This window comes from Canis aureus, chromosome 8, assembly GCF_053574225.1.
Source record: "Canis aureus isolate CA01 chromosome 8, VMU_Caureus_v.1.0, whole genome shotgun sequence".
NCBI classification, from domain to species: domain Eukaryota; kingdom Metazoa; phylum Chordata; class Mammalia; order Carnivora; family Canidae; genus Canis; species Canis aureus.
In genome coordinates, this window is record NC_135618.1 from 5,958,414 (window position 1) to 5,972,119 (window position 13,706).

Here is a 13,706-nt window from a genome sequence, read left to right on the forward strand (position 1 = left end):
GAGGCTGGGGCCCTGGGTTGGAGGCCGGTGCCCCATGTGTCCCTCCCCCCACCCCAGACGGCAGGGCCTCGGGCAGCCGTTTGGGCACATGCATACCACGACTGAATACCCATCACGGATGTTTTGAAAGGCAAGCAAGGGGCTCAGGGGCTAAACTCAGGCAGAGGGAAATGGAGCCTTTTTCAGCGCCCCCTGATTCCAGAGGCAAAGGTGGCAAGGAGCACCATGTTCTGAAAACACAGGCTTTCCCCATTTTGATGGGAGTTGTGCAAGCTCATGGGTGAGGTGTTGAAGAACCCTGAGAAATGGCACCCATCGTCCTTCTGTGGGTGGCCCCTGAACTGCTTGAACTTGGTTGGGCGGTGGCGGGGGTGCGGGGAGTAAATCAACCCTGCCATATAAGGTGTATATAAGGAATATTTGGCTAGGAATTTTGGATTTTAAAAATGGGCTTGACCCTCAAGCCTCTCCTTTCCCTTATCTTCCATGCTGCTCTCAACAGGCAGGTTTCTCTTAGTGCAAAAAAATTTCAACACTCTTAAATGCCTATGTCTTTAACCCCAACAGTTTAATGTATTGGATTTTTATGCATTCGGTTCTTGCGGATAATTTAGCTCTCATCCCTTTTTGTTTTTGCCTTTAAAATGCTTCAGCTTAAACTTTAATTTTAACTCATTGCACATGTATTTACTTATTTTAATTATTACTTTTAGTTTATTTATTTTTGTAAATTTTATTTCTTTGGAGCAGTTTTAGATTTCTAGAAAAATTAAGAAGAGAGCAGCCCAAGTGGCTCCGCGGTTTAGCTCTGCCTTCGGCCCAGGGCGTGATCCTGGAGACCCAGGATCAAATCCCACATCAGGCTCCCTGCATGGAGCCTGCTGCTTCCTCTGCCTGTGTCTCTGTCTCTCTGTCTCGCTCTCTCATGAATAAATAAATAAAATATTTTTTAAAAAATTAAGAAAATACAGGGGCGCCTGGGGGGCTCAGTTGGTTAAATGTGCGGCGCTTGGTTTTGGATCAGATGATGATCTCAGGGTCATGAGATCAAGCCCCGCATCAGGCTCTGAGCTCAGTGTGGATTCTGCTTGGATGTTGTTTCCCTCTGGCCCTTCCTTCGCTCATCCCCCTCTCTCTTTCAAATAAATAAATAAATTGTTGAAAAAATAAAAAAGAAGGAAGTACAGAGAGTTCTCCTGCACTTCCCTACCCTCTGCTCCCCGACCTCAGTTTCCATTTGTAACATCTTACATTAGCGAGGTGCTTTCGTTACAGGGGATGCACCAATACGGATGCACTATTATTAACTAAGATCCATCACGGACTCCTCCCCTCATCTCTAGCCTCTCCTTTTGAACTATTAGTCGTATACTGGTCCTTCTTTATCTATCTCTGCTCCATCTCTTTCCAGCCACCCCTCTCCTCCATCTCTTTATGTTCATGCACTGTCTTCTGGGTGTGTCATTTACTCAGATTACCTTTCAGCAAACCCATTCACAGACACTCAGCTGTGTCTCATCTGTCGAGTTGGCCTGCTGAGTCTTACATTTCAAAGACGATGTTTTATCCCTGAAAGTTCTGTTTGGTTCATCTTCACATCAGTAGCAGATTATTTCAAGGTTCCAGAAGTTGAAGTCCCTTTCCCTAACACCCTTTTCCAGATATTTCTGTCAAATATGCCAACACAAACATTTCATACATCTGTATGTCATAGAAATGACCTACTTTCTTTAGCTTTTGCCACAAATGCCCACGATGACGAAAAAGAAACTTCTTCTTCCAAATAGGAGTCTCAGAAGAGGAAAGTGAAATCTTTCTCAATGACCAAATTGCTTCCTGGCCATTCACACACATTATACCAATTGCACAATGGTTACTTAACCAACAGGTGAGGAGAGGCTGACTATGTGTCAGTCATGTAGAGACGAGACAAAGCCCTGCTTGGGCGGACCTTTCTGTCCCATAACACTATTAAAGTCTGTTTGGATTGTGGACAGCATCACATAGGTGCCTGGGGTCTCCCGCACTCCTGAGGTTCGACTCATCAATCCGAGCCCAGCTCAAATGTTGCCTCTTCCCAGAAGCCTTCCTGATGGCCTATTTCAGAAGCAGCACCTTCCACCTCTGGCTTCTTAGCACTTCCCCATGGTGCTTCAGTACGTCTCTGGAATCACACAAAGCATCCATATCAGACAAACTTGGATGACATAAGTGGAAAAGGTGCGTCTCTAAGATGTTTGTATCTCCGAGGCCTTGCCCATCGTGCTTTTCTAACAAGCGCTTTCTAACCTATTTCAGTGTATAAACATGCTGTTATGCGTGAGAGTCCAGAGCATTACCTAATTTATTACTTTACAGACAAATGACAAGTTCCTAAGCAGACCCTATTCCTGTTTGTTTCTTGGAAAAATATTTATATGATTGATAAAAATCAAGGGATGGGGTGACAAAATAAGCTGAGGGGACACTCTGTGCATAACATCGTGCTTTATATCTGACAAGATATCCACATTTCCAGATCCAGCATTCCAAGATTCCAAGATACGGCTCCTGACTGAAGGTCAGAGGTCCTGTCTGTGTTTATAGAAAGCCTTTTGGAAGCTTTTTATTGTGAAATAATTTCAAATATACAGAGAAGCTACGCCAGTATAAAGAACTTCTGGATACACGTTGCCCATATTGACTACTCCATCTCCCTCTGGCTCTCTCTCTTTTTATGCATATGGGTATATACACACATACCCATAAATATAAACAGGTTTTTTTCTGAACCATTCAAGGGTAAGTTGAAGATACCAAGCTTCATTATCCTTAAATACTTCAATGCATATTTCCTTAGGACAAGGACAGTCTCATGTAATCTCAACACAAATATAAAAATCAGGAAATTTGAAACTTATATGACTTAATTATATAACCTACAAGTCCCATTCAAATTTTATCAGTTGTTTCAGTGATATGGTTTTTAGTAATTTGTTTCTCTCACCCAGGAGCCAATTTAGGAACCTAAACTGCATTTAGTTTCTATGTTTCTTTAGACTCTTTTTAAAAATTTTTTTAAAAGAGTTTTATTTACTTATTCATGAGAGAGAGAGAGAGAGAGGCAGAGACACAGGTAGAGGGAGAAGCAGGCTCCCTGTGGGGAGCCGGAGGCAGGACTCGATTCCAGGACCTTGGGGCCACACCCTGAGCCAAAAGCAGACGCTCAACCACTGAGCCACCCAGGTGCCCTGACTTCTGTGCTCTTTTGACAGGTTCCCATCAAGTTTTAAGCATTTCCTTATTATTTTTCATAAGATGTTCCAGATTTTTCGTGTACCACTGCCAGCCATAGAATCAGCTGAAGAGCCCAGTTCCTTGACATTTAGAAATTACATTCTGTATGTTAGGTGTGCTCATGACAGCAAGTTAAAAAAAATGCATATAATTATGGAATAGATTCATCAGTGTATAATAATCAGTAAGTGATCATTATTCAAAGGCTGAATCTCGTAGTTTACATCATCCGTGAGATGTATTGACAGAAATGACACCTCCAAGTGTCTCCTAGGTTTATCTCCCTGTAATGTAGCAGCAGGAATGCTCATATTAATACACAGAAATGCTGTCTCATATTCTTTTCAATGAACTCCTTTGTTCCTCATTTTTTCGTAACTTAATATCTTCCTCTACCTATTTCCTAGGGTCTGTTAAGACTTAAACAAATGATTTTTAATTCCTTGGGTAAAAAAGCACTGTTCAGAAATCAAGAAGTTCTGGCTAATTTCATTCGACTTAGCGATTGCCAATAAGTCACTCAAACCTCCTGTTCACCTTGGGACCCACGGGCCCTGATGCTGTGAAATGAAGCAAAAGAGACCTCGTGAGGCGCGTGGGTCAGCCAATGTTTCCCACAGCAACAGGCATTGTCGAACTGAAGTTTAATTCATTAGTTCCATGAAGGGGTGGGGAAAGAGAAAGAAACAGGACGCCCAGGAGGCTCGGGGTTGAGCATCTACCTTGGGCCCAGGGCATGACCCCGGGGTCCTGGGATCGAGTCCCGCATCGGGCTCTCTGCAGGGAGCCTGCTTCTCCCTCTGCCTGTGTCTCTGCCTCTCTCTGTGTGTCTCCCATGAATAAATAAATAAATAAAATCTTTTACAAAAAAAAAAAAGAAAGAAAGAAAGAAAAGAAAAGAAGAAAAGAAAAGAAAAGAAAGAAAAGAAAAGAAAAAAGAAAAGAAAGAAAAGAAAAGAAAAGAAAGAAAAAAAAGAAAAGAAAAGAAAAGAAAAGAAAAGAAAAGAAAAGAAAAGAAAAGAAAAGAAAAGAAAAGAAAAGAAAAGAAAAGAAAGAAAAGGAAGAAACAGAGCGCCCAAACACGTTGTCTGGAGCTTTTACAAGCAGCCACCAGATGGCAGGACCTACACACAGTGGACTTGGTGGAGCAGTTCGAGCATCATTTAAAACAAATGGTGAATGTGGGCTTTGGTTTGTTTTCTTCTCTTTATAAAACCAATCCCAGAATATTTTGGTGTTTTTTATTTCTAAGGGAAAAAATGACATAAGAACAAATAACTCTGCGACTTACTCATCTAATAATGAAATCATGTAACTCCAAATGACATCTGGCTTTTTAATACTCAGAAGTTTTTCACCTTTGTTGATTCAATATGCCATTAAATTATATCGTGTCTACGGCATGAAAGGAGAGAGATATTGGGATCAAATTTTACTTCAAAGTTTTAGTCTGCTTGAATCTAAAATCTACATAGAATGGTTAGATCCTCTTCATGACCTTATTTTTCAAACACATGTAAGTAAAATGTATGTGTAAAGAACAATCAACATAATTTTGTACAAATTCAAAAAATGAATCTATATTTTTATATAGGACCCTATACAGGCCTCAAAGAAAATTCCTGTGTCTCTCTGTATATTTGCATTAAGTCTATCCATATCCTACAGAAAAAGGGAATAATCATAATTGCATTTATTTGAATTACAGATTCCCACGTCAAATATTTTTCTTTAGCCTTTTTAATCTTATTATTCCTCATGCGATCGTGTCTATTCTTTATGTGAAATATAAGTTCGACACTAAGCAATTAGTTACAAAATTTAAGTAGACAATCACCAAGTCTATAAATAATCCATTGCTATTGGTTTTAAAAGAATCATTCTAAGATGGACGTTCGTTGATTCCGATGACTTAGACAACATAGTCTAGATCTTGTACAACTGCTTACAAGTTTTTTTGATCCCTTTTGTTCTGAGGGGCTTTTGTGACACTGGGTTCTCTTTGTGAGTGCATAGGTAAAATGTCAAACAGTGCACTTTCAATTTAGAGTGCAGTAGAGAGGGTTTCAAACTACAGCACAGCTAGGTATTTGGAACTACAGCTGTGGTTTGGTGGTCAAAAGTAGAAATAAGAGAATCTGAAGGTAAACCCAGCGAGGAAGAGTGTTCTTAAGTCAAAGGTGAAGATAATCCAATGCTGAGAGATCTTTAGCGATTGGTCTCCTTCCTCCTGCTATTGTGTGTTATAGATGTGGTCTCAGTAACGTCTGCTTTAACCTTGTAATCTCTAGTTTACACTCTGTATTTGAAAAAACAGAGGAGCATTTTTTCTTAAATATTGCATTTGCATTTGCATTTTCACTTAAAAACTTCTGGAGGTACTTGGCATGTGTTCCTCTGCAAACGTACGTTTTTGCTTTCTTGCCTGGATCTCTTTTTTGGATGCTAAACTTAACTATTTCCCCAGACTTCTCTATGCTGCTCTCTAAGCAAATCAATCCTCTAAGTGGGAAAATACTATCTGAGGGGACACTCTTTCACTCAAGGAATGAAGAATAGTTCTTTAAAAGGGTTGCATTTCATCAGCCATTTCTACAATCCCTTCTTTTTTTTCTGTCCTTCCATAATTTTAAAATTGAGAAGCTACCTAAGATGCCTTAAGTCTTGGTTGGTCGGTCAGTGCCCTGTTGACGTCGAGCAGCCTAAATATAGAAATGAGCATATAGCTTGCATCAGTTCCAGTATCATGCCTTGTTTCTATGGAAAATACACGATTCAACTTAATTACATAATCTGTCGTTCTCTAAGACAGGGCTTCCAACAGGGCCAAACAATTCTAAAGCGAGTTCGTCTCTTTTTTAAAGAGGGCTAATCAGAAGGGATTTGTGATATTGAAATCACTAAGAGGTAATTATAAATGATTTTGTGCAATTCAGAAATGAAAAATTCCTCCCCAAAGCCCCAAATCTTTGAGTCGATTTTGTTTTGAAATAATGGAAGTTTGTTTCTTCACTTACCTATCACGCTTGCGTTGTGCATGGATTTCTTAAATGCCAAAAATGAAAATATGTTCCTATAAAGAAAGATGATGAATGGATTCCAAGGGACAATAGGAAATGACATGTAATATACTTCTGGAAGCTGACATTTTTACAATGACGAAAGACAAGGGGATTTATTCCATGAAAATAATATTAATGATGGGTTTCAACACTGATATTTTTCATTGTTTCTTTACAATCAGGGAAGAAAAACATTTTCCAGAAAACTTTCCATAGTCTGTTGACATGCACATCAATTTTTGCTATTAAAGTAGAAACTAGTAATTACATTTTTAAAAATGACACTCTGGTAATTATATATTTTAAATATGAATCTCGATGTTTAATTAGGTCATATGACTGTAATATCAGCTTGTGTTAGCAGCAGATTATCAAATCCTAGCAATTCATCCCATAGGGAAATACAAGAAGAAAAGGCTGCTATAATTGTGAGATTTAAATAGAATAAACCATAATGCGTACAATATTCTTTAAATATTTTAATGTTTACTAATGTTATTGAGTAATGAAGTTTATCATCATGGCATATTCTTTGTAGATAATTACTGTGGTAGCAATAAGCACATAGGAAGAAGCTTGGTGTTTTTTTTTTTTCTCTTTCCAGGAAAGCTTTCAAATTAAGCTCTCAGTAGAATTCAAAACATATATTTGAAAATGGTTTTGTTTATTTTTAATGTGCATATGTATGTGGCATTAATTTTTTTCTGAAATTAATTACATTGTGCTTGGATGTTAGCTTAACAATTTTTATTTTTTAACCTATATCATAAATCTGTATTTTATCAGCTCCTACTTTCACTTTTTTTTTTCCTAATTACCATTGATAAATTATGCAGTGCAGATAAAACCCATTTTTACCCGAAGTATCTATTATTTGCAATCAATATATAGTTTCTAAAATGCTTAACCATATGCCTATATTTTAGACAATGTCTTATTTTGCATTTATTACAATAAATGCAGAATTTTTGTTGATTTTTGTTCTAATCCCTGCTTGCTTCTCTAAAACACACTGACTGGTTTTTACTTGTTTCATTTCTTTGCCACAAATGCACAAACATCTTCATAGAGGTTAGTTATTCATTATTGAATCTAACACAACCCTCCTTCAGTTGTGTTTTTCTTAGGGAAGAGATACCTATGCAATGTACACGTTGCACTTCTTTGATGACTGGTAGGAACTGTATTCCTTATTGTTACATTTTCCCTCCAAAGTTCACTCTTTAAGATATAAAAATAAACTGTTAAGTGGCTACCACAAAATTCATTTGCTCAAGTTTAATGAAACAAGTGTTCTTAAATGCTTAGACATTTTAGAGTCTCCTTATAATGTGTCTAATGATTTACACAGCTAAAACAAACTTGAGTACTTTTCCATTTAGCCCATAAAAGCTAGGATTTCCCATATATATAGGTAACTTTACTACTCAAGAAGCCTGCCTTGAAATTGTTCCACATATTGTCCTGGATGATGCTACCAGAATTTTTATTAAAAAGTCTTGCCTTTTTTTTCTCCTTGTAGGTACATCTGCTATAATTCGTAGCCATAAACCTTTTTCCTAATGAGAGAAAATACCTTTTCTGAATGACAAAAATCTAAAACTGCTTAAATGGATCTGAGGATAAGATACTCTTTCATTTTATGGGTAAGAGAAAAGAGATTGCCTTTATCGCACACTTTGCGTCTTTCTGTGTTGACAAAGCAACACAATTGTTGCTAATTGTATTACAGGCAGTGACAAAATGTGGGTGCTAACATTACCATATTCATAATATTTGGTGCTTATAATTCACCCTACAGAATCTATTTCCTAACACTAGGGGTCATTTTAGCTTGTGTTAATATTCTAAAATATTTAGTTTTAATAAAACAGAAGGTTAGGAATATGACACTTCCTAGAAGAGTGCTATCCTTGAAAAACATTTTCCTGGGCTCAGATCCCTACATTTTTTGCCTAGTTGGACCATGAATAGATTGTTACTTTATCTAACTTTAAAACTATAAAATAAAAGTATGCTTTGAGTTTCCCATCTAAAGTTCATTTTTGTTAATTCTTCTAAAATACTCAGGCTACTTCGAGGGCATGGTGCTTCATCTTGTGGTTTTGTCTATGGTCACTAAATTTTGCCATTTCGGGGGTTTGCTAGTCCTTTTCTTTCAGCTTTTACATTCTGATCCTCCTTAGCCACAGTGAAATCTTACTTATTTTTCGCTAATTTTCAAACATCTGTGAAGTATAGCGAATGCATCCGTTAGAACAGGGCTTTTCCTTCCTATAACAAAATGAATACCTCCCATTATAATATCTGATTTCCCACTCTTAAAAGTTCTTAAATTCCAAGTTCCTTCCTAAAAATACTTTGTTTTTTTGTCTCTGGGACTTAATAATATCAATTCTTTATTTAAAAAAAATCACTTTCAGGTCATGGTGGTGGACATGAGAGATGACATAAGGGAATTTTTTTTCAGAGTAGCATTATATACTTTAGAATGTGCTATAGATTATGTAATATGAATTACGATCCTGTTTATATTGAATGGAGTGGGTAATTGCAAGCTATAAATCATTTCTGGGTATCTGAAAAATTTAGCCTTCTTACTCTAGTTACACACACAAATAAAGATAGTTATATTTGTTTTTCTAAACCCAATTTTTAGATCTGCTTAAAATCTGTTGTGCTTCAGAAAGCAGCGTATTATGTTCGACTTTTTCATTTTAAAATCGAAATATTTCCTTTGATTCAAAAACTAGATACATTTTCTATATCTATTATTTGCTAGACATGAAAAATACCAAAAGAAACTTATTTTTTCCATTAAAAATGAGTATATAATTAAAAAAATGTTCATTATGCTTACATTGATTCAAATGACAGGGAGTACTACTTTTTTTCTAACTTAGATTCAGAATTACCACCTGATTTTCCAGGCAGGTCGGTTGCCTTGTGTACAGATACAACTGTAGAGACCCGAAGTCCACCCACAGAATTCTGTCGGTTGCCTACCTGAAAAGAAAAATGAAAGAACAATATTGTGTTTTGGTTCTGGTACTCATTGTCTAATCTACTGTGGGCAACTGGTCTTATTTTGGAAAATAAAAGAGAAGAAAATATGTTTTCCATAGGTGACATGTTAATCGTTTCATACCTAAGGACAAAAGTGTTCTAAGCTACAGAGAAGTTTTATTACAAGGTTAATGGAAAGTGGTCAAACATGCAGAAACAGTGGTCTTGCTCACAAAAGCATATTCTCTTACAAAAATCACCGATGTCTATACTAGATGAGGCTAACATGTCACATTCCTAAAAAATAAGAAAAATAAAACCCTGCATAATTTAAAGTCATTTGGAAGAATGGATATAGTGTAAAAGGTGTGATGATGGGAGTAAGGATACCCAGGTTTTAATTTAAACTGTCATTTACTAGCTGCATAACCTTTAGGAAGTCACTACTCTTACCAGCCTGTGTTTCCTCATTTGAATAATAATTAAGAGGCTGAATAGGGTGGTCTCCACTCTCTTTTCTACCTCTGTGATTCAATATACTCTCTCTGCTAACTCTTATCAATGAATTTTCTTTTGCAGAAAGCAGCATGGTCCTGACCGCTTTCATACAATATTACATTAGACATGTATGATACATATGCTCAGCTGTTTTGTGAAGAGAATATTATCTATGCACACATATGTGTGTGGGTGTTTTGCTCAGTAGAAAATAATTACATTAATCTCCAAACTAGTACCTATGCCATATATATATTTCATTCTCATGTAAAAGTATAAAAATAAGAGTGTAGAAGGTGACTATACATATATTACAATATTTCTAGTAACAGAAACCTTCCCTGAACCAAGTCCACCAGCACTGTAATACTGAAGGAAAAACCCAGTGGAGCATTTAACAGTACTGTTTTTTTTCTTTAACGAAGTCAAATTCTCCAAAAGGTCAAAATCCCTTCTAAAACAGTGATACTCAAGGACACTCACTCAAACATATTTGGGGATATTGTAGGTAAATGTGTACAGAAGAAGTGACACCTCCACTTCCTCCCTTTTCCTTTGGAGACCCATAATGTTGACCACATTAAAATACATACCGTGGCATGAAAATACCACCATTAAAAAAAACATATTTCCAATATATATTAGTTGCTATTCTAGCATGGAAGCAATGGGATTTGATGTCATGAAAATGGTAGCCCACAAGAGAAACATGTTACAAAAGCAACTCCTTTCTATCTGCCTCCCCTCCCCCTGAAATAATAACAATTTGCTAAATTGTTGGGAAGTTGTTATAATTCCTTTTCCAAATTATTACTCGCCCTTTAGATTAGAAATGAGGCCAGGGTTAGCAATCAGCTATAAATGGTAGGATTTTTCAAGTAAGAAGCACTTGTCTGATTGTGAAGTGGAGGCCATTACTGCCTTGATTGGGCCTTTTTTTTTTTTTTTTTCAGTTCCCTTGATTTGTGGTTGAGAGCGCATATTCACTCCTGTACTGCGAGCAATCAGAGCCTCTCCTCTCTCATTTTTGCTCAGCGATTTAGGGTCCACTACTTTGGCACAGCTGCCACCTTTTAGCCTCCATCACGCAGAATATATCCTTTAAAAAAAAAAAAAGAGAGAGAGAGGGAGTGGAGGATGGGAGCAGGTAACTAATGTACATTCGACTTCTTAATGTGCCTATTTTATATTTTCAGAGAAAACTTTTTCACTCAAAATAACAATCGTGTTGGAAGTTGGACCTCTACACTTCATAAATAAGTTTGGACAGAGACTTGAAGGTTGTTAGAGCATACTTTTCATTTCTTTCTTTATCCTATCAGAAAAAAAAAAAAACAGTGTAGGAGTACAAGCTGACACTAAGGCATTCAGCTTTTTTGAGCACTAGCATAGTCTTTGTTATCTGGGAAATGAGATAGAAACAGGAACTTTCTTCCTTGCTTTTTGTTCTGGAAGGCACTTCACCAGTTTTTCACCAAATTTAAGGTCTATAGGAAGATGCTAATAAAAAAGCTCTTGAAATTCAAGTCCTACTTTGTCTGCTTTAAAATTACTTAATACATCCTCTAATGTAAGACAATCTATTCTTGTTGTCAACGGTCGGGAAATATTTTTGTCAGGAGTCAAGTTCAGTACATCTTTCTCCTTGGAACTCATTAAAGAATCCCTGGAAGAAACTGGAGTTTCAAAGTTGGAATTAGCTGGTCACCTGGGGCATCTTCCTGGATCCTGTCAGTCATCATCAAATAACAAGGCCATGCAACAGCATGTGTCCTTTCACCCCAGTTCTGCTCCTGTTTCCTCAACCAAATGCCCAGGTAACTTCCGTAAGATAAATAGCAAACTTGCATTTTTCTAAACACACTGACCAAGTCTGGGCCCTAATAAACCTATAAAATAAAATGAAGCCCACCTGGTAAGTGGTAGCTTCCGTCAAGTTCTGGGTTAGAACTCATAATAATTTTTTTTCATCAGCTTTATTGAGATATAGTTTATCAACCATAAAATTCACTCATTGTAATGTACAATTCAATGAAATTTTGTGAATTCATAGAATCTGATTGTAGAATGTGGTCATCATCCTCAAAGGAAACATTGTCCCTGGCTACAATCACCTTCACTCTCACACTCAGTCCTATGCACCAATAATTTACTTTTCACCTTTAAATATTTGCCTTTTTTTTGACACTTCATATAGAAAAATATGTGCTCTTTTATGTCAGGCTTCTTCACTGAGATGTTTTTGAGATTTAAAGGTTCATCCAGGGATCCCTGGGTGGCGCAGCGGTTTGGCGCCTGCCTTTGGCTCAGGGCGTGATCCTGGAGACCCGGGATCGAATCCCACATCAGGCTCCTGGTGCATGGAGCCTGCTTCTCCCTCTGCCTGTGTCTCTGCCTCTCTTTCTCTCTCTGTGACTATCATAAATAAATAAAAATTAAAAATAAAATAAAATAAAGGTTCATCCATGTTGTAGGATGTTATCCATTCTTTGATGAATAGTATTCTGTTGTGTGGATACACTACATTTTACCTACACTACATTTTGTCTCTCATGAGATATACTTGAGTTGTTTTGACTTTTTGGATGTTGTGATCGATGCTGCTACAAACATTTGTGTACAAGTTTGTGTACGGATGCGTTTTTAATTTTTGTAAGGAGTAGAATTACTGATCCATATGGTAAATCTATGATTAACTTAAGAAACTGCCAAACTGTTTTTTGCAAAATGGCTCTGTCAGTTCACATTCCCACCAGCAATGCATGAGTTCCAATTTCACCACATTCTTGCTAACACTTGTTACTGTCTGTCTTTTTTGTTATAGCCATTCTACTGGGTGAAAAACTGGTCTCACTGTGGTTTTTATTTGTATTTACCTACTGACCAATGATGATGACAATCTTTTTATGTGCTTATAGGGAATTTGCATATCTTTTTGCAGAAATGTCTACTCAAATCCTTTACTCATTTTTAAAATCAGGTTGTTTTCTATAAAGCGACCCATAAGAGTTGTTTATGTATTCTGGATACAAATCCCTTATTGGATATATGACTTGTGAATATTTTCTTTTGGTCTGTGGGTTGACTTTTCATTTTCTTTCCTTTTTTTTTTTTAATTTTTATTTATTTATGATAGTCACAGAGAGAGAGAGAGGCAGAGACACAGGCAGAGGGAGAAGCAGGCTCCATGCACCGGGAGCCCGATGTGGGATTTGATCCCGGGTCTCCAGGATCGCGCCCTGGGCCAAAGGCAGGCGCCAAACCGCTGCGCCACCCAGGGATCCCTCTTTCCTTTTTTTTAAAAAAAAAGATGTTATTTATTTATTCATGAGAGACACACAGAGAGAGGCAGAGACACAGGCAGAGGGAGAAGCAGGCTCCATGCAGGGAGCCCGACAAGGGACTAATCCCAGGACCCTGGGATCAAGACCTGAGCCAAAGGCAGATGCTCAACCACTGAGCCACCCAGGCATCCCTGAAAACTACTTTTTAAAAAAGGTAATACAAGTGTTTGTAATAAATCCAGTGGAGTTGAAATGTAATGCTAATAAGTAATTAGTTAAGGTAGAAAAGGTCTATTAAGTATAGGTAATTTTCACCAGAAATAAAAATAGGTGAGCTGAGTGAGAATAAGACATGGTCTAGATAAATGTCAGGTGACTAAAAACAGCTCCTAGTAGCTTTTATAAAACAAAAATAGAAAAGGCCTAGCCTCACACAACAAGCACTGCTCTGGATAAAAGGAACACCCAACAAAAAGAGAGAAAGACTCTGGATTTCTTCTGAGAACAAATGGAAACGTTAGTAGGACACCTGTGGTTTAGATCAATAGGACCCACACTAAAACAAGGTGAATATTCTTTG